This window comes from Gavialis gangeticus, unplaced genomic scaffold, assembly GCF_001723915.1.
Source record: "Gavialis gangeticus isolate Ggan-Ray unplaced genomic scaffold, GavGan_comp1, whole genome shotgun sequence".
Taxonomy (NCBI): Eukaryota; Metazoa; Chordata; order Crocodylia; family Gavialidae; genus Gavialis; species Gavialis gangeticus.
In genome coordinates, this window is record NW_017729000.1 from 29,294,453 (window position 1) to 29,312,952 (window position 18,500).

At 39.2% G+C, this 18,500-nt stretch overlaps 1 long non-coding RNA gene across 1 annotated transcript; it reads left to right on the forward strand.

Moving 5' to 3' along the window:
- The first annotated feature begins 13,267 nt into the window (after nt 1-13,267).
- On the forward strand, nt 13,268-17,086 carry LOC109290123. The gene is made up of 3 exons (XR_002095531.1): nt 13,268-13,389; nt 13,477-13,540; nt 16,096-17,086. It is a non-coding gene; the product is annotated as an uncharacterized LOC109290123 (long non-coding RNA).
- The last annotated feature ends 1,414 nt before the right edge of the window (nt 17,087-18,500 follow it).

An 18,500-nucleotide genomic window follows, 5' to 3' on the forward strand; every position in this document is an offset into this window, starting at 1 on the left:
TGAGCTGGCCCGGACACCTGGCTGCATTGTTATGCCTGTGCTGCTCAGGCAAGAGCTGCTGCCAATTTGTCAGCAGCTATGAGATGGTAACCACTGGACTTCCCTCTTGAATGCTGGCCAGAGAGAAGGGAGAGAAACAGAGCCCTCAGTAGCCTTTAGAGTGTCCCCATGCTTCTATTCTGGCACAGAAATCAGCATCCCTGTTCTAGACATTCATCCCAATTTTGGAAGGCTAATTTTTGGAGTAAAGACATATATGGTATGTGAGCAAATACTTCATGTTGCATAAGGATTGTGCAACTTAAATAAGTACATATTTAAAACACTTTTAGATTCTTAAATGTATCCAAGAACTAAATTATCCTTCTATATTATGATCAAGAAACCGTCTTCGGTTTCTTGATCATACAATTATTTCTTAAGAAGAAAAAACAAGCTTCCAAAAAGATGCTAAAGGCAAAAACAATAACTATGGCCAATGTGTGTGCAATTTTTTAATTTTTCATAGTAAGAAGAAAATAAATCTGGTAATAAAAGAGGGAGAAAGAAATGTAGGATCTAGATAAAATAGGTCGGGTATGTTAAGCCAGATATCTTTTTCCCTGTTATGTTTCAACATTTTTATCTCCCTTGCCAAATTATGATCCAAAATGACATGAAGAAGTGAAAGGAAATACAGCAACATAGAGTTACAAATTTACTGTGTTGTCTGACTTACGGCTGGTATGTGGCACTAGCTGCCAGCTCCTCAATCAACTTGCTAAACTGTTTTCTGAAAGGCACAGCCCTCTAATAACATATCAAAGAGTAATATAAGACAGGTAGCCAATATACATCTTTCCTGTCAGAGGAAAAACCATTAAAATGAAGATGAAATAAGAAGTCCGAAGTTCCTGACCTTTCAGTTTGCTGAGCTCTTCCTTGTATAATGACAACATTGTTACTTCCTAAGAGTCATGCTATGGCAAGAAATTCCTATGGCATACCAACCTAGGGTAAATAAAGGGATAGGTTTTTTTCACATCTATAATATTTCCATAGACACTGAAAAACAGTTAATTTCTATTACATTACACTAACAATCATTATCTATTAATTGGATATAAGTTTGCACATCAATACTTGCATCTTACACATTTTAATAAGGGTCCCTCTACACATGCAGGTTAAGGTATGATGGGATCTAATGCACAATCCACAAAACCATACCTCCTGCCATGCCCCAAGTAAGCATTCCTGTCCCATCTCTGTGCTTGAAGTATTTACTTGAATGTATGGAAATAAAAATAAAGAACAAAAGTTCATTAGCTCCCTTGGACTTAGATCACTTCTGTGGGTTCCTGTGGATGTGCCAAATGCCTGTGCTGACACTCCATAATTGTAGTACATTGAAGCAGACTTGATTAAGCAGCCCCCTCTCCCTCCCTGAGAAAATGTAAAGATGTCCTATGATTCTATGACTTCCAGGTTTGGTTCAAAGCTTTATGGAGTTTACGCAAACTGCTTCTGCTTTCCCTTCAGTGAACTCTTACAAGTGAAGGGGAAAGTTCATGGTAGCCTGTATGTGCACTTTGGCTGTCTTTACATGTGCTCCAAGGTGTGGGGGGGCATTAATTAGATCATCTCTCTGGAGCTGTTCTAATTAAAATGTGCGCAGTATTTCATGCATTCAGCATCCTGTACTTCAAAGTGGCAGCAAGGGAGGTTTAAGCAAACCTCATTCAATGAGCTTTAGTTAAAGCACCCCCACTGCCATTTTGAAATGCAGGGATGCTGAATAGACATTATGCTGAGGCTGCTGGACTGCAGACTCAATTAATAGACTCCAATAGACTTGATTAACTGCGTCTGCTCAATGTGTTCTAATTAGAATGCGCTGGAGCAGGCGTTGGGCATGTGTATAGGTTCCCTTTGGGTCTGGAAGCTTAGCAAGCTTAGTAGCAGTTTAAATCTTCAAAGCATTGTTCAAACCCTTTTCACTGATTAGTTTATATAAAATTGACCAGATGCATAAGAAAAAGATGGAACTTACTGAGGTACTGAACTAAAATCTATTCTCTGACATATTGGGGTAAATTGTGAGTGACTGCTGAGTGCAGCCTTGTCTACATTGAGACTTAATCCCCCTGGGTATCTACATCAATACAAACCACAATGTTAGACTGGTAACACTGATATAAGCTGCAGTATCTCCTGTGCAAATCATCAGCTTGCAACAGCTTTGGGTCTCTTCATTAGAGATCATCACTGAAGCTGCTACACCTGTTGCTCTGCAATAATATCTGTACTCAGGGCAAATACCCAAGGTAAACAAAACCTTACATGGTACAACCAGGTACAGAATATTGTACATGGAAAGATGCAATGAGTTTCCCAAATACAAGTCACTGGATCTTGCAAGACAGTCGCAAAACCAAGATTAAAACAGGGATCTAAGTCCAATGTTTCATGCCTGACTAGAAAGCATTCTCTTCTCTTCCCTGGATTCATTTTCAAATAACACTTACTGTGTATCTTATTTGGTCTCCAATTATAAATTCATAGGAATGCTTTTGAATATTCACAGAAACAAATATCAAGGGACATTTCATATTCATTCTTGAATACAAATTAGGCTTCGGTTCACGATGTATATAAATCAGGAAAATACCATTTTAAAATATTTTATAGTTGACACCTTGGGGATACCAGAAATCAATCTTCATTGAGCCTTAGAGGATGGTCTTACCTGGTCAGAAGACCAAAATAGTACTAATCCCACAGAAATGTCTGAATAAATACATTTTGGGTCCAAAAATTATTGTTGTGTTTTAGTCCTTAAATCAGACAGGGAATACTGATGCATATAGAAATATTTATTACACCAAAATCCTCAAAGAAATGTATATGAGTGATAATATCCACCCATATATCCTGATAAGCATAAATTAAAATAAATGATCTAAAAACATCACTGTTGATTTATCTGAGGATGTCAGTAAGTTAGATCAATGACTGTACCCTGTAGCATCCTATCCAATAGGCATATGCTTCTTTCCAGGTCCTATAACCTGTGGTGTATAACAGAGATAATTCAACTATGAAAGATGATAAGAAACAGTTCTACGTAGACACAGCCAACAAGATTCACCCATACTGAGGAATAATTTCTGATGGTTAAATTTCATTATAAAAAGGGAAAACAACTATTTTGGTATGTGAATTTTTTTAGTATTTACAAATCGATTTCTGTCTTCCATAGAATCAAAGAAAATTAGGGCTGGAAGGGACCTCAGGAGGTAGGGGTACCTGAAACAGGTCATTTGATTCAGATTCGGCCTGAATTGGGGACAGTGATTCAATTCGTTGATTTGGATCACTGTCCCAATTCAATTTGGCCAAATCTAAATCTGAAGATTTGATGTTGATTTGGAGGATCAGCGATTCGACCATAGACGCAACTTTAAATGTTTTTGCTACAAAGCTCAGGCACAGGTATCATGCCCAGCTCATGAATGCTGCAATGGGGGGAGGGCGGGAGGAAAAGTGTGGATTTGGGATTATATTTTTTATACTGAAAATCGGAGATTTTTTTTTAATCAGAGAAAACCAGGATCCCTGGTCATAACCTATCTGACAGGAGCAAGTGCAGTGTAGGACTGAGCAGTGGCTTGAATTGTGAAGGTGAGTCTCTCACCTTCTGAGGTAAATCATCATCTGTTTGGGTAGTGTTATGATTGATTTTTGAGTGACAGCGCTTTCTTCCTGGATGATTGGTCAACTGAGTAATTGGCAGAAGTGGGGTGACCAGTAAGAATAAAAGGAGTACACACCTGTGAAATGGCATGTAATTGTGGAGGTGTGCGACCGAGGCAGTGTGAAAGTGCCAGAAATGTGAGACATGTTTGATGTATGTGGTGGGTGTTGGTTGTTGATTGTTAGTGTAAAGTGATTTGTGCCCTGGCTGTTTGGGCGCAGCTCTGAGGAGAGTGTACTGGTAGTCATTTGGACTTCAGCCCAGGTAAGCAGCCAGAAGCAATCATCTCTAGAGGGTAACGTATCCCCCACCCCTTGTTGCATGGAGTGCTCACTGCTCTGAGGGGAACAGCCTGCACAGCTCCATAAGGGAGAGGGTACAAGGGCTCCAGTGGACTGTCAGCCTCTGTGAAGCACACAGCAGTCTGCCACGGTGTGGTGTGAGCTGTTTTGCTCTCCATTTGCTGCTTCTCACACACCCTTGTATTATATTGCCTGTTTGTCATCTATTACAGTCTTGTTGCCTGTTCTACATTTAACTATTTTATCATAATATAGTCCTGTTGTTTGAAACTAACCCGAGTCTGTTGTGCATATGCAATTTGCAGACACTAGGTGGGGTTGGGCGGCAAACTAATACCTAGCAGTAAAGCTCCACAAGTCCACAATACTGCAATTTTTTGATTTGGAGTTTTGAGGATTAACCACCCTCATTGTTGCAAATTCCTGATTCCAAATTCCAATTAGTGAAGATATTTGATTAAGCTAATTAAGAGATTTTCATCTCTTCACCAGGACCGACCCCTGGGGCACTGTTGCAGGGGCACTAAGGTGTCCCTGCTCCTTTAAGAGCAGAAGCAGCCAAACTAGACAGCTTTGAGAGCTAGGCAGTGCTCTACAGCCACAGGTTGTCTGGGCAGCAAGCTAATGAGGAAACCAGCTGGCACCTTCACCTGGTCAGCTGACTGGAAGGAGACAGGGCCCTGGGTACATATAAGGCCCAGGGCTGGCAGGGGTTAGTTCTCTGGCAGCAGCCAAGGGGAAGGAGCTCTTACAGAAAAAGCTACTTGGAGATGCTGGGTTGCCTGTTCTGCTGCTGATGGGTTCTAGTTGCTCCTAAAGTACCTGGGGCTAGGAGGCACACATTCCTCAGGGAAAAGCTTACCTTCTTAAAGGGGCAGAGTGTGGCCTCCAGTGTCATTGTTACTGTTATGTTGTTGTCCAGGGGCTTTTATTTACCTTGTTATTTAAACTGGGGAACAAGGATGAGGCTAATTGAGAAGGAGGAGGCCTCATTGGGACACACGACCATGTACAGCCCCAGCACCAGTAAGGGCGTAGCAGAGACAGGACTGCAGAGAGCCCAGCCAGAGAGGGCACAGCTACAGGGGCCAAGGGCCCAGTGATGACAGGAGGCTGGGCTAGACTGAGGCCTCATCCAAAGGGACAAAGTTTAAATACCACCTGTGAGGCATGGGGAGTGATAAAGGGGAGGTTTTAGAGCCACACATCCAGCCCATAAGGCCTAAGGTGCCCCATGAGGCATTTACTCAGAGCAGAACCCAACAAGGGGCCCAAGAACCCGCAGGGTTCAGTGGGGTTCATCAGGACTGTGACTGAACAGACACTCGTGGGCAACCTCCTCATTTATTAGTTATACAAACAAGACATGGCAGGTGAGAAAAGAAGGTGCCCACAGGGCGGAACTGACATGGTCACGGAGCCCTTGGGGCATCACAGCCATCCCTGGGGACCCTGTGCCATGACAGACACTCCTTTTGATACTGGCTGCCAAGGAGACCTCAAGCTATTGACTACTACCCTCTGGCCCTGATGATCCAGACAGTTTTCTATCCACCTTATAATCCATTCATCTAACCCATACTTCCTTAGCTTGCTTGTGAGAATGTTGTGGGAGACTGTATCAAAAGCCTATCATCTATCCAAATTTCCACTTCTTGTAATCTTCCTTTTTGTGTTTTAGCTCATCAAACAGTTCTCTGGTAAGCCAAGCTGGTCACCTGCCATATGTGCTATTCTCCCTCCACATTGGGTTCATTTTTTCCTTCTCAGTAAGGCTTCTTTAAAGTACATCCTGCTCTCCTGGACCAGTACCTTATGGAAGGGCAAACCAGGTGATCACCTTGGGCCCCACACTTCCGGGGGCTCAAATTTTTGGGGGGGCAAAGTTTTTGCAAGCAAGTGGCTCGCATTTTAACACTTGATTATTTATCTAATTCTCCCAAAGAATATTAAAAAGATCCATAATACACCTGTGGTTGGGTTATTTGCCTGAGCGCATATCTCTAAGGGGCCCCAAATGACTCTCCTGCTCAGGGCCTCAACAACCCTAAGACCACCACTGCCTGGACTCCTCTGCCTCTCAGACTGGTTTCCCAGTGGGTCCTGCCCATCAGTTCCTTAAGTAAGTTGAAGTCTTATTTTCTGAAGTCCAGGATCTATACTCTGGTGCTCTCCTTCCTCCCTTTCCTCAGAAATGCAATTCAATTTTATTTATTTCCCACAAAAAACAGATTTACACCATAGTAGCCAGATTAATAAGGATTGTGCTGGGATGAGATTCAAGTTTCTCATCTTCCCATTTAAAGCTGTGATTTGAATGCCTTGATTAGCAGAATACTGGCTATTACTCTGACTTTTCCTTTCTCTCATACGTGCTCTCTCTTTTTTATCAGACATTCAATTTTAGACCAAACCTCTGTTGTGTTACAGATTTGACCTGATTTCTGATCATTTATACTGGTTTATGTGTAATTTCTCTCACTAGCCCAGAAATTCAGTGCACATAAACCATTTTCAAAATGGCTGAAACTGGTTTAAGATAAACCTGGATGGATGTAGTATTACATTTAACTGATTTAGGTTAAATCAGTTTACTGAACTTCTGTCCCAGATCCCCTCCAGATTCACGTTCACTCAGTCCCCCAGCATCCCAGGATGCTTTGCACCTCCCCCACAAGCCCCCCTCACAGGATAGGTGGGCTAGCCTTGGCCCAAACTGTCTGCTCCAGGCAAGCAGGGAGGCATGCTGTAGTGCTGCCCAGCTTCTGGCCTGGGCCACTGCAGGCATCTGGCTACATTTCCGGAAGCAAAAGTGAATGTCTGTTCACTTGCTTATTGTTTCAGTCTATGCAGTTTAGACTAACCCGAGAAGACTCACATTAATTCAATTCAGGCTTGACTGAATTCAGGCGAGACTCAGTTGAACCTCACGCTTTTTGACTGTACTTATCCATAATGTTATAAATGGCACAATATTGTCAGTTGACTAGTACTCATTTTCACTATTTTTACTATTGCAAAAAAATTATTCTGTGCAACTCACAAGGTATTTTTCTATCTCCTACTTTTTCTTGAACACCCATCTTCATAGTATCTAACCACTGATAGTAGTAACATACAATTTTCTACATGAGCTTTTATCTGGTCCTAATACATCCAGTTACAAATGATAAAATGATATAATAAATCATTTGCTTTTTTTTCTTTTAAATTTTTCAGTAAGCATTTAATCAAAATATTTTTTAAATTAAACCACTGAAATTTCAAAGGATTTTTTTCTCAGCACAGAATTATGGTAATTAATAATTATTGATAATTAAATACTTAGAAAAACCAACTAACACATTTTTAAAGGTTCACTTAACCATGCTACCTCCAAGAAAAGGTGGGAGCAAAGTATTTGCATTGAAATGTTCAGAACCCAGATCTTGCACAAACCTTTTCACCAATAATTCAACTCTGTGCTATGAAAATTAAAATCTGGTACTGCAACTGGCTATGAGCTTGTAATTGGCTTCTACTCTTCATCAATCATATAATGCATATATGATGAATTCCATCAGCATGGCAGTGAGCAAAAATCATTGGCCTACCCAAGCCTGGCAAAGACCCACTATCAGCAGCAAGTTACCGACCAATCTTCCTCATGAGTGTCTGCTACAAGCCACTTGAGAGACTAGTTCTGGAACAAATTTCTCCAGTAATGGATTCCTCTAAGCCCAGACCAAATGGGATCCCACACAGCTAGAGCACTTGCCATTCTAGCCTTAACCATCTTCACTGAAAATGGCTTGCCAGAATCTGGAATGGGCTTCCAGGGGTGGTGGTGCTCTCCCCTATGTTGGGGGACTTTAAGAGGAGACTGGATAAGCACCTGGCTGAGGTCATATGACCCCAGCACTCTTTCCTGCCCAAGTCAGGGGTTTGGACTCAATGATCTATTGAGGTGCTTTCTAACTCTAACAACTATGAAACTATGCCCCACATTGTTACCTCGTGTCCATTCACAGTGCTACCTGGTGGCCTTCAAGCTCTTGACACTGGCAATGAAATCACTATAAGATGGCTGAAACAATATGCCAAAACTGCATATGCTAAATAATTTTTTTTTTAAACCACATTACCTCTTTAGAATTAAAGAGGTGGAGAACTGCAGGAAGGAACTGAGCGCTAGAAAATTGTGAACCTGTAATCAACAATCTTAATATACATTTTACCAGCTTGAATATCAATGGACATTTCTAATGTCAGCTCCTGACATATACTCTCTAAAATTTGAAGCCTAAATTATTACAAAGTGACTGTTCTTTACCTCTCTTTTCTAAGATTCTTTTCTATAAATATATAAATAAATATATTTTGTTTTCAACCAAACAAATTGTTTTCTCTGGCTCTTCGCATGCTAGAATATTTTCAAGCAAGAATGTCTATCTAGAAGCTCATTAGGCCATAAAACCTCTAAATTACCATGGCTTGTTTCTTTTCTTAAACATTTCATTCATCTGTGCCTCTTTTTTGTGCCTCTCTTTTTTCCTTGGCACCTAATTCTATTTCTCAGTTAAAGTAACCTCCTACATTTTGAAAGCTCACAAAAAATATTCTAAGCCATCACTTCAGCTTACCAATATATTATTTTCTGTTTTGTGCTCATTTTGACACTGAGCACATCTACTTGAAATTAACTGATGGATAATACTTAGACTTCATCCCTTTACTCCAAACCAATCTAAAAAGACAAAAAAAACCCCAATAAAATATTGTATTTGATTTCATTCATGGATATCCTACTCCTGGAAATGCAATGTTTAATTTTTTGTAATAACATATTCATAGTGATAGCTTGAACTAAAAAAAAGTCTCTCTCCAAGACACTGCTTTGTTTCCACACCATAATGATTCTTTAGAAAAACTTCTGTCTGCAAAAGAACATTAGACATACAAAAAATAGGTGACCAACCCAATTAGCTTCACTTGGCTGTAGTAGCTTATATAATAGAAGTGTGTTATCTTTCCTACCACATGAATGTTAATTGCTGAAGTCAGAGGTGTAACTAGCAATTTTGGCACCCTGGGCAGAGATTCTTTGGAGTGTCAGAAGTGGGGTACTGCTAGTTCCCTCTCTAAATTGGCACCCAGCACTGGTGCCCCCTCACCCACCCAAGTTAGATTATTAGCAAAAGTACAGACAGACTGCTCTTGTTGATGGCTGAAACACTCAACATTTGTAATAAATCTTCCTGAAGATGCAACTCTTGTCTTTCTCCACAGTCCATGTGTTGTATTTGTAGACTTCCTCTCTTGCAAAATCTGAGAACCTACAGCAGGAAAATGAAATCTCTAAAAGCTCTTGGAATTGTTCTAATTAAGTCCCTAATGCAGTTAATGGGACTCATTGAAAGATCAGTTAGACCAAGAGTGAATATTTTTTTATTGCACTCTAAATTAAAAAAAAATAGAAAAAAAGAAAAAATATATCATCGGACTGTATGACAAGGCCATGCTAAGTTAGTAGGTTAAAAAAAAAAGTATCAATAAAGTTTAAATGAATTCAGATGTTCAATATTGCTGTTTTAATTAATATAATTTTCAGCAACCGTGCAGTAAAATTCAGTGATCAGCAGGAAATTTTCTGTGTTCTGCCTCCAAGGTGTGTCTGGGTCATGACACTAAAGAAGATAGCTTAATGAGGAGCTTCTGTATGTGGATGAAGGAGTATTGAGGTTTTCTGACAGTCTGGCAGTTTTGCTCAATAATTAAAAGCCAAGAATTGATTCTCTTTCTTCCCCCCCTCCTTTCTCTTTTTTCCAAGTGGTCTATAGAAACATGCTGACATGCAGTTCCTCTGCATTCCTTTTCATTGGTTTCAACATTCCTCTAAAGTCTTCAGTTTCCTAAATGTTTAGACTGTTGAAAACAGGGAATGTTAGGGTTTTTATTTTTAACCTTTTGCTATTTTTTCAGCAAAGACCTATATTTCTTTTAACCTTCATGTTAAGTGATCCTGGGGGGGAGAAAGCTTCTTAAGGGATTCATTCTCCATCAAAACAGTTGTATAACCATATGTAAGAACACAAAATGTGTTATGTATTATTTTCACTATATTCTTCTCCCTCCTTCCACGTTACCTTCTTTGGCAGCGTATGACAATCTTTTATGAGGACTGTCTGTTAAAGAAAAGTGTATAATTGATCATTATTTACAATAGCCCATTATGTTATGGAATATTAATTTTTGTAACATTCGTTACTTAAGAGATAAGGAATGCCTTGGACATGATCCTCTAAGAAACTGAGCGTGCCTCTGAAGCTCTGACACCAGGTTACTATAATCTCCCACTAATTGGGAGTTGTTGACACCTATCACCTTGCAAAATTAACACTTAAATACATGTAATCTCACTGGACAGACAGATCCAAATTTTGAAGTGCCCGATCCAGTATTGCTATTGCAGGGAAGGACATTAACAAAATGTGTGTGTTCACTGAGCCAAAAATGTTCCTGGTGTAACTGTACTCCTTTCATGAAGATGCACCAGAGATGCATCAATTTGGCCTGCTAACTCATTTAACTTTTAACTCATACTAAAGATTCCTAAATGCAAAAAATATTTTTACATTTCTTTATAAGTCAACCTCTACCAGATCTGACAAAGCGAAGTGATGGAGTTAAATATTCAGGATGTTTTCCTTTACATATGTTTTCTCTTTTGTGCTCATCTCATATTACGAACTGATTTTAAGAGGACCAATGATAGATACTGATCTTTTTATCTACAGGGAAACATGGAATGAGGCCAGAAAGCAGGTAGGAAATATATAGTGGTTAGTGGCCAAGGGTCACATAATGACATTGGAGTAAGTAACTTAAAGAACGTGCATTCTGAAACAATACCCAATGTCAATTTATAATTAGAATGCCTACAGTAAGTGGTAATTTTAATTAATTTTTAACACTAACACCATTCCTAGGAATTATAAAATGCATTTAAAATGACGTAAAATAACCAAGTCAGCAAAGCCTTTGGATTTGACACACACAGCAAAAAGTTAGCATATACAGAAGGTAGAGCAGTTTAGAAATGCTGATTCATCAAAACTAAAACTGGAAAGGCTGGTTTTGACAGATTTCTCAGGCTGAATATTTTTTTCAAAATAATCAAAACATCCTGTTTCTGCATATTGGAAACAAAAAGCTTTTTTTTGGCATGAAACAACTTTGTATTTTGACAAGCAAACTATAAGTAATACCAAGAAAAAAAATTAAATTACTGCAAATTAGTGATAAAAGAGCCCCAAACAAAACACCATATTTTTTAAATGGCAGAATCAAACATTTTATTGACAGAAAACAACTTTTTTTCAGGTTTCACTTACTGAAAGACTTGAACCTTTCTTCTTGGTTTGGGTTTTTTTCCAATCTCAATTCCAACCCCCCCTCCCCACCCTCAATAAAATAAAATAAATCCTGATATAAGAAAATAAATTCCTGACCAGCTCTAAAGAGATATCTAAGGAATTAAATACCTGTCTTTTAATTTTGTAAAACCAAGAATAAAATGATGCAATTTTTATTAATTGATCACAACACATTTCCAATAAAGCTAGCATATTTTACAGTATCATAATACCAAAAATGTTTACATCCAGTTCTTCAAGATAATACATTTAAAAAATATAATATAGTATATATTTCTTTCCTGTCAGATGGCAGGCAAAAAATCTTTCTTGTTGTTCTGCAATGAAGTTCAAAATCCAAAATCGGCTAAAATTCAGTATCTTCCATGTTTCAGGAGTGTACTTGGTAGCCGTGTTGGTCCCACCAGGGAAGGAATTCTACCCGATCTACACATCAAAGAGCTACTCAGCACAGCTCACACAGACACTCTCATGGACCCAAAGGGAAACAGCCTTCCATCTTCAGCTCCCTCTGTGCAAAAATGAAGTTTATTAATTACTTATGGGGACTTTTTACCATCTCGTACCATCTATACTTTTCCCAGAACCTGATGAAGGGACTTTGATCCCAAAAGCTTGCAGAAAAGAACAATTTTCTTGCAATTTCCCAGTTGGTCTAATAAAAGGTATCATTTTGGAACCAAGAGTTCTAGTTTTTTGTATGTCTTCCTGTCTCAGACCAACACTGCCACCAAGTACACTACTAATCCTCCAATTCCTTCTTACAATTCTTACTCTGCCCTCAGAAAAGACTTGCAAGTTCTCCCACAATTCACTGGTAAAGAATTAACAGAGTGACTGAGCTTTCAGCTTACTGCTGTATGAAGAGCCAAAAACAGAGCCCATAAAACTTAATACTTACTGAATGCATATAGAGCAAACATGGACAAAGTTGCATCAGGGTTAATTTACAGCATGACTGTTCTCATTCATGCTTCACTAGCAAGGGAAGAGAAGGTTGAGTGTACATAGCCCAAGTTAGCTCTGAAATAAATACAGACCCAATGTAGTACTTTAAAACTTGATAATTAAAATGTGTTACCTAAGATGTTTTATATTAGGAAAGTTGGTGATGTTTTAGATAGGAACAAAAGAATAGCCATTCCTACTCACCAGTTATTAAAATTTCCTTTGCCTGTGAGACAATACCAAGGTTGTTCAATTCCTCCTTTAAATGACCTCTTAGTGATGCTGGGTTGGGGGTAGTTGCAATAGTATTGACTCCTGCTGTTGCTATTCCAACAGTAGACCAGTAAGTCCTCTGCAAGATTCTACCATTAAGAAAGCACATCCAAATATCTCCAAGCCAAGTTGAGTGAAATTCTATTCCATTGCTAGAGTATCATTTCCATTAAACAACTGTTTTTGATCAGGCCACTGAGTGGCTAAAACTTCAATCTATTTTCATTTTTGACATCTTTGTTCTACACCAGCATAACAACAATGTATAAACCATTTTGTTGCACCTACACAGACATAAAAAATGATAGGTAGACAAATACTGAAATTATGTCCAAATAGTTTGAGACATTTTTTAAAATGTGTCCTTCAGAAATAAAAGTAAGCTTTCAGCTTCCCAATACTATAAAATAGTTGGGTCCTAATACCTAGCACTTCAGAAAAATATCAAGTGACTAACAATTTAATATAAACAACTAGCTTTGTTCCAGTTCAGTCAGACTGAAACCTTTGTCTGCGTGGCACTGGACAAAGAAGACAACATTGCTTAATACATTGCTTAGAGCTTGATGCTCAAGGTAAAATACTCACCTTATCCCAACCACTCTGAATACTATATGTATCCCAAAAAGAAAACTTACAATTTACACTGAAAAAAAAAATTAGGGATCAAACAATCCAGCTATAAAAAGAACCCACTAAGAATAGAATGTGTCTGGTAAGACTAGATAAAAATTTATTTCAAAAGCGTTTTGACAAAAAATTGGGGGGGTGTGCATGCTTTCTAGCATTATTATTTTTACAGGGTTGTGAAATAGAAAGGAAAGATACCAGAGATCCCATGACTGGAGGTGAGATGTTGGAAAAAAGTAAGTGGGAAGTGCCCCGGGAGCCATGGTTTCAGAGCAGCCACTCTATATAGCTAGAGCAGCCCCGGGACAGAGGAAGAAGGGGGAAGCCGAGAGAGAAGCCGGAGAGTGAGGAGTGGCATCCTGGGCCTGGGAACATCTGGTGGGGCCTGAAGAGCTGACAGGGAGTTGGCAATAGAGCTATGAAAGCTCCAATTAGCAAGAACTCCACAAAGAGGAGTAGCACGGCAGGGCAGGGAACCCTGCCAGAGACGGATTGGCCTGAGACAAACGGCCAAGCCCTTGAGATTAAGTTGATGCTTTAAGTTGTTTTTTCCCTTTCTACTGTTTTATGCAGCCTGAGTGGACAAAAAAAGAGAAGTGGGCCTCAGAGCAAGAGACCCTTCCCAAAGAAGAAAAAGGGATTAAGACCGAGTTGCTCAATTAACTCTGCATGACAAGGGGACAAGGATCTGAGAAGGGTTTGTTTGTTTTTTTATGTGTGATTTTTCTGCACAAGGGATGTGCAGACTAGGGCTCTGTGAAATTTCACTGGCTGTTTCGATTCGGCACTGTTTCAACTCATTTCAAGCCCAAAATAGTGAAACTGAATCGAAATGAAGGACTTCAAAACAGCCTCAAAACAAAACGAGGCTAGTTGAAAAATTTCAAAACTTTCAAAATATTTTGAGTATCGAAGCAGCCAGCAGCAAGGTGTTGAGAAACAGGGGAGAACCAGTGCTGCACCCTCAGCAGGAGTGGGGAGCACAGTCCTGGCACTCCCTGTCTCCTGCCGCCAGGCTGTGGGAAGCTAATAACAGAGCAGGGGAAGGGAACTAGCTCCAGCCTGATCTGGTCCTGGGGGTGGGGAGCCGGCCCAGCTGCGCTGACTTCCTTTCCCCAGCTGGATTTAGCGAAACATCGAAACAGCATTGAAACAGCCTCACTGTTTCAACAAACGAAAACAGAACAGCTGTTTCGAATTGAAATGAAATTCGAAATGGAATGCTGTTCTGTCAAAACCTCAAAACTCAAAGTGAAATGGAGCAGTGCTGTTTCACAGAGCCCTAGCGCAGACCCTCTCCAAGGGAGAGAGGACACTGAGATACTCAAATGCACATGAGACTTACCTGTGGATGTAAGAAAGCCCAGTAGTCCATGCTGTCCCGTTCCATTGAGGCAGGCATTAACGAAAGTCATGAACCTAGAAAACAAAAGAAAGAATTAAAGCAAATCACCCAGGAAGACCTAAAAGCATATGCAGTGGCACATAATATCTGGGTGGCACTAGGATGGGTTGTAGGATGGTTTTCCTTCTCTCCATGGCTGCGCTACTTAGCCAGATGACTTCCTCCATATTACATTAAGTAAAGGAGTACCATGATGCGTGCTACAGTACCTAAATTACAATTGGGTGCTCCATTCCTGGGTACAGTCCAGAATCTAAAAGGTACACAGTTGATCTAATACCCTCCTAGCCCCTCCTCAAGTAGTACAGCATAAATCTGACTCCCTGAGTACTCTGCATGGCATTCTTGCCATCTTTAAAGAGGTTCACATAAAGCATACCAAGCATACAGAACTGAATTGTAAGGCTCAGTTAACTAATATTTTTAAAAACACTGAAAAGTGCATGTAAGAAGAAAGTACTGTTATTGGAGGTTTAATAATGTCAGTGTTCAGAAATAAGTACAGTATTTCACCTCATTAAGTGGAATGCCATAAATAATACATCATATAGCACAGCAAATCCTGTATTCAGAAAAAAAAAGTTCAACAAAACATTTATTAAGGAGGGTAAATCACAAAAGAGTGAATTGTTTATTTTGCCTTTGACCTTTCAAGCATCACTTGTTCATTAATGTGACACACTCCTGGCAGAGACTAGGCAAATGCCAGATGCTATAAACAATGTAGAAATGTATACTGTATTATCAGTCATTCCAGTTTCATAAGGATTGGCCAAGCAAAGAGAGTTTAGTTGGGGTTTTTCATAAGACTGAAAAGGCAAGTAATAAAATATCTGAGTTCAGGAAAAGAAAATTTAGGTAAGGAACTGAATTAGTCCTACATGAATAAGATGTGACAAAAACCTACAATCATTACATTTCCTGAAGGAAAATAAATGAGATATACAATTAATTCTATTCTCCTTTATTAAGGTAAAGCAATGACTTCCACTCTAGATCAGTGATAGTAAAGAAAACAGTAACAACTCATTTCCAGCCCAGGGGGCTCCATCACTCTCTGCCATCAGCACTTGTATAGAAAAATCAATACAAATAGTCAATATTACAAACTACAAACTCAGGCAGGGCTTTCTCCTTTTCATATATTTTAAATTAAAGTCCCAAACAGAGAACAAGAGAGGTCAAAGGGTGACAGATTCTACAATAATAAAGTCAGGCAGTTGATAGAGCTGGACAGATGCATACCTAAATAACTAACCAACTTATGCTATTTTTAATCCCTTACCTATTTATATTTTTAAAAAGCCATAATGTTTATCCACCCTTCATGATTGTTATTGTTTTTGCTTTCCTTTCCCCTCATCTTACACTGCATTTTCCAAACAGGTCAAACTCAGTCAGGAATCAGGACATCACTACTATGCTTCCCAAAAACCAGAAGAGACTCTAGAAAATGCAGCCGAGAGCACCAAATGAATTTCAGGACTCCTCAGTGAAAAGGGGTCAGCTCAAAGATTAATCATGATTTAACTGGTGCATATGCCTTAATGTGGGCCTTTTGCACATGGATTAATTTAAACTTCACTTCCTAATTTCAAATTGCATCAGTCTTAAAACCAACAATGGATTTGTTTCTGCTCTCAAACTGGCATATGTTTATTGATTTCAGAGTTCTTCTTAATTTACACTAGTGAAAGAAACAAAAAAGAATCAGGCCACCTAGTATTCACTTTTATTATCAGCTCCTATGTACTACACACCCCAACCTGTGAGTCAAGTCCTGGGTCTCTAAAGTCTCTCCTTTGTGTTCACCAAAACCTCTCCTGGATTCTCCTCCCTCCCAGACAAAAAGGTGCAAGGTCCTATCCAGATGATGCTTCTAGAGCATGCTAAAAAAATATGTTTCTGGGCATATGCTCTGTATGCTCTGGCTCAGTGAGGGGGCAATTAATATCTTTTAATGAGTGGCTAAACCCTGGAATGGGAATGTATAAAATTAGTCCTGATGATTCCCAGTTTCTTAAAAGGCATAAAATGTCTCACTTTTTCATTGTCCAGTATTCCATCATCTGGAAAGTGAATAAAATCCTGAAATATTCAAGTGATTAACTTGGTCAATAAATGGTCATGTCTCCTTAAGGAACTTTTAGTAAATTAGCTACTTTCCTGTGCAAAAGGATGTCATCTGTCATAGATCATACTTGTGATAGCCGTAGATAAATGAAGCCAGAAATCATTTTTCCAGTAGGTAGAAATCCCAAACTATATTCATCATACTTTGTACAAATTTGACTATGAATGTAATCTTAGTGTGGTTTATTGCATGGTTATTTATATAATGAGGACAGAACAGGGGTATTTATTATAGTCAGGTATCAAATTCTTATATATCTTTTGTTAAATAAATTTGACTTAATAATTTCACAGAATTATTTTCCCCTTTTTACAACCTCTCCTAATTGAGATGACTGCTCAGTAGTGGGTTCATAAATCATCCACCACTAATACTATTTTGCACATTGATGCCAGGATTTCAAAGTGGATTTACAGATATTAATGAAGTCTCAACACCCCAGGGTATTAACCTATTCTGCAGAATGCAAACTAAGTTAAAGTTGGATTAAATAAATTGCTCAATTTCACACACAAAATTAGTGACTGAGTTAACAGTGCAACCCAGATATCCCAATAATCAGTTCCCCTGGATATCCTTTTTCTAAATATACTACTACCTTAAAACCACAATCATGTCAAGAACCTTCAGTGTCCTTGTACACAGCCCTTATTTATGCCCTTTGGTATCTGAGCACAAAACTGGATGCATAGTCAATGCTGATATTTGTCATCACTGAAGGTGCAAGTTCCCTGACAGCCAGTTCCTGGTAATCATAATGTTGTGATGTAACATGCTCTGTTTTAAGACACAAAGCTCATCCTTTCTTATTCCTTCTAAATGAAATAGATAAGCAATCAGTAAGCAAAAAAAACCTACCTTACTAAATACTTAATCTCATTTTTAAGGTATCCCACCCCTCACAAATATTCATATTAATTATATTTATACATTTATATTACACATCTTTGTGGTTTTTATATACTATTCCCCAACATCTAAGTTCCTTCCCATATATTTATTGTCCAGAGCTACAGAAAAAATCATGCAGCAATAAAAGTAGACAATATTTTTCATAAGAGATAAAACCAAATAGCCTTTAAAAATCCCATGACCGTTTCCACAAGAATAAATGCATTAGTGCTGATGTCCTGGCTAAATTCCAATTTGGGTAATTACATTCTGCTACCTGAATTCTCCCTTCAGTCATTTTTCTTCACATCCTGTCTGAACTTGTCCTGTAGTGCTATCCTGAGCAATCGGAGCTAAACCCGGACCCCAGTCCTGTCACTAATAGAGCGGATTAGAAATTTTAGAACACAACCAAGTTGCTTCGGAAGCAAAATGTTTCGTCCAAATCATCTCAGGTTTAACAAACTCACACTGAATCCAAGGCAGGGTTCTTACTGAAATCTCACTAAGGACTGTCCCAAGAGTCAAAAGCTAAGTACATGCATCCAAGAAGCCTGCAGTAGAAGTGCTCTAACTTTTGAGCTATGATCTAAGCCCCCTGGTTTAGATCAGAAGGAAGCAGAACATGTTAGCCCTTGAAGGGGTAGGGCCTTGGGGCCTGCCCTAATGGCTCAAGTGCAACAGGTAGGGGGGCTCTGAGATGCCTCTCAACATGCTCCAAGGGCTCTCTGGGCTGCCAAAGACTCCCAAGTGGCTCATTATGGCA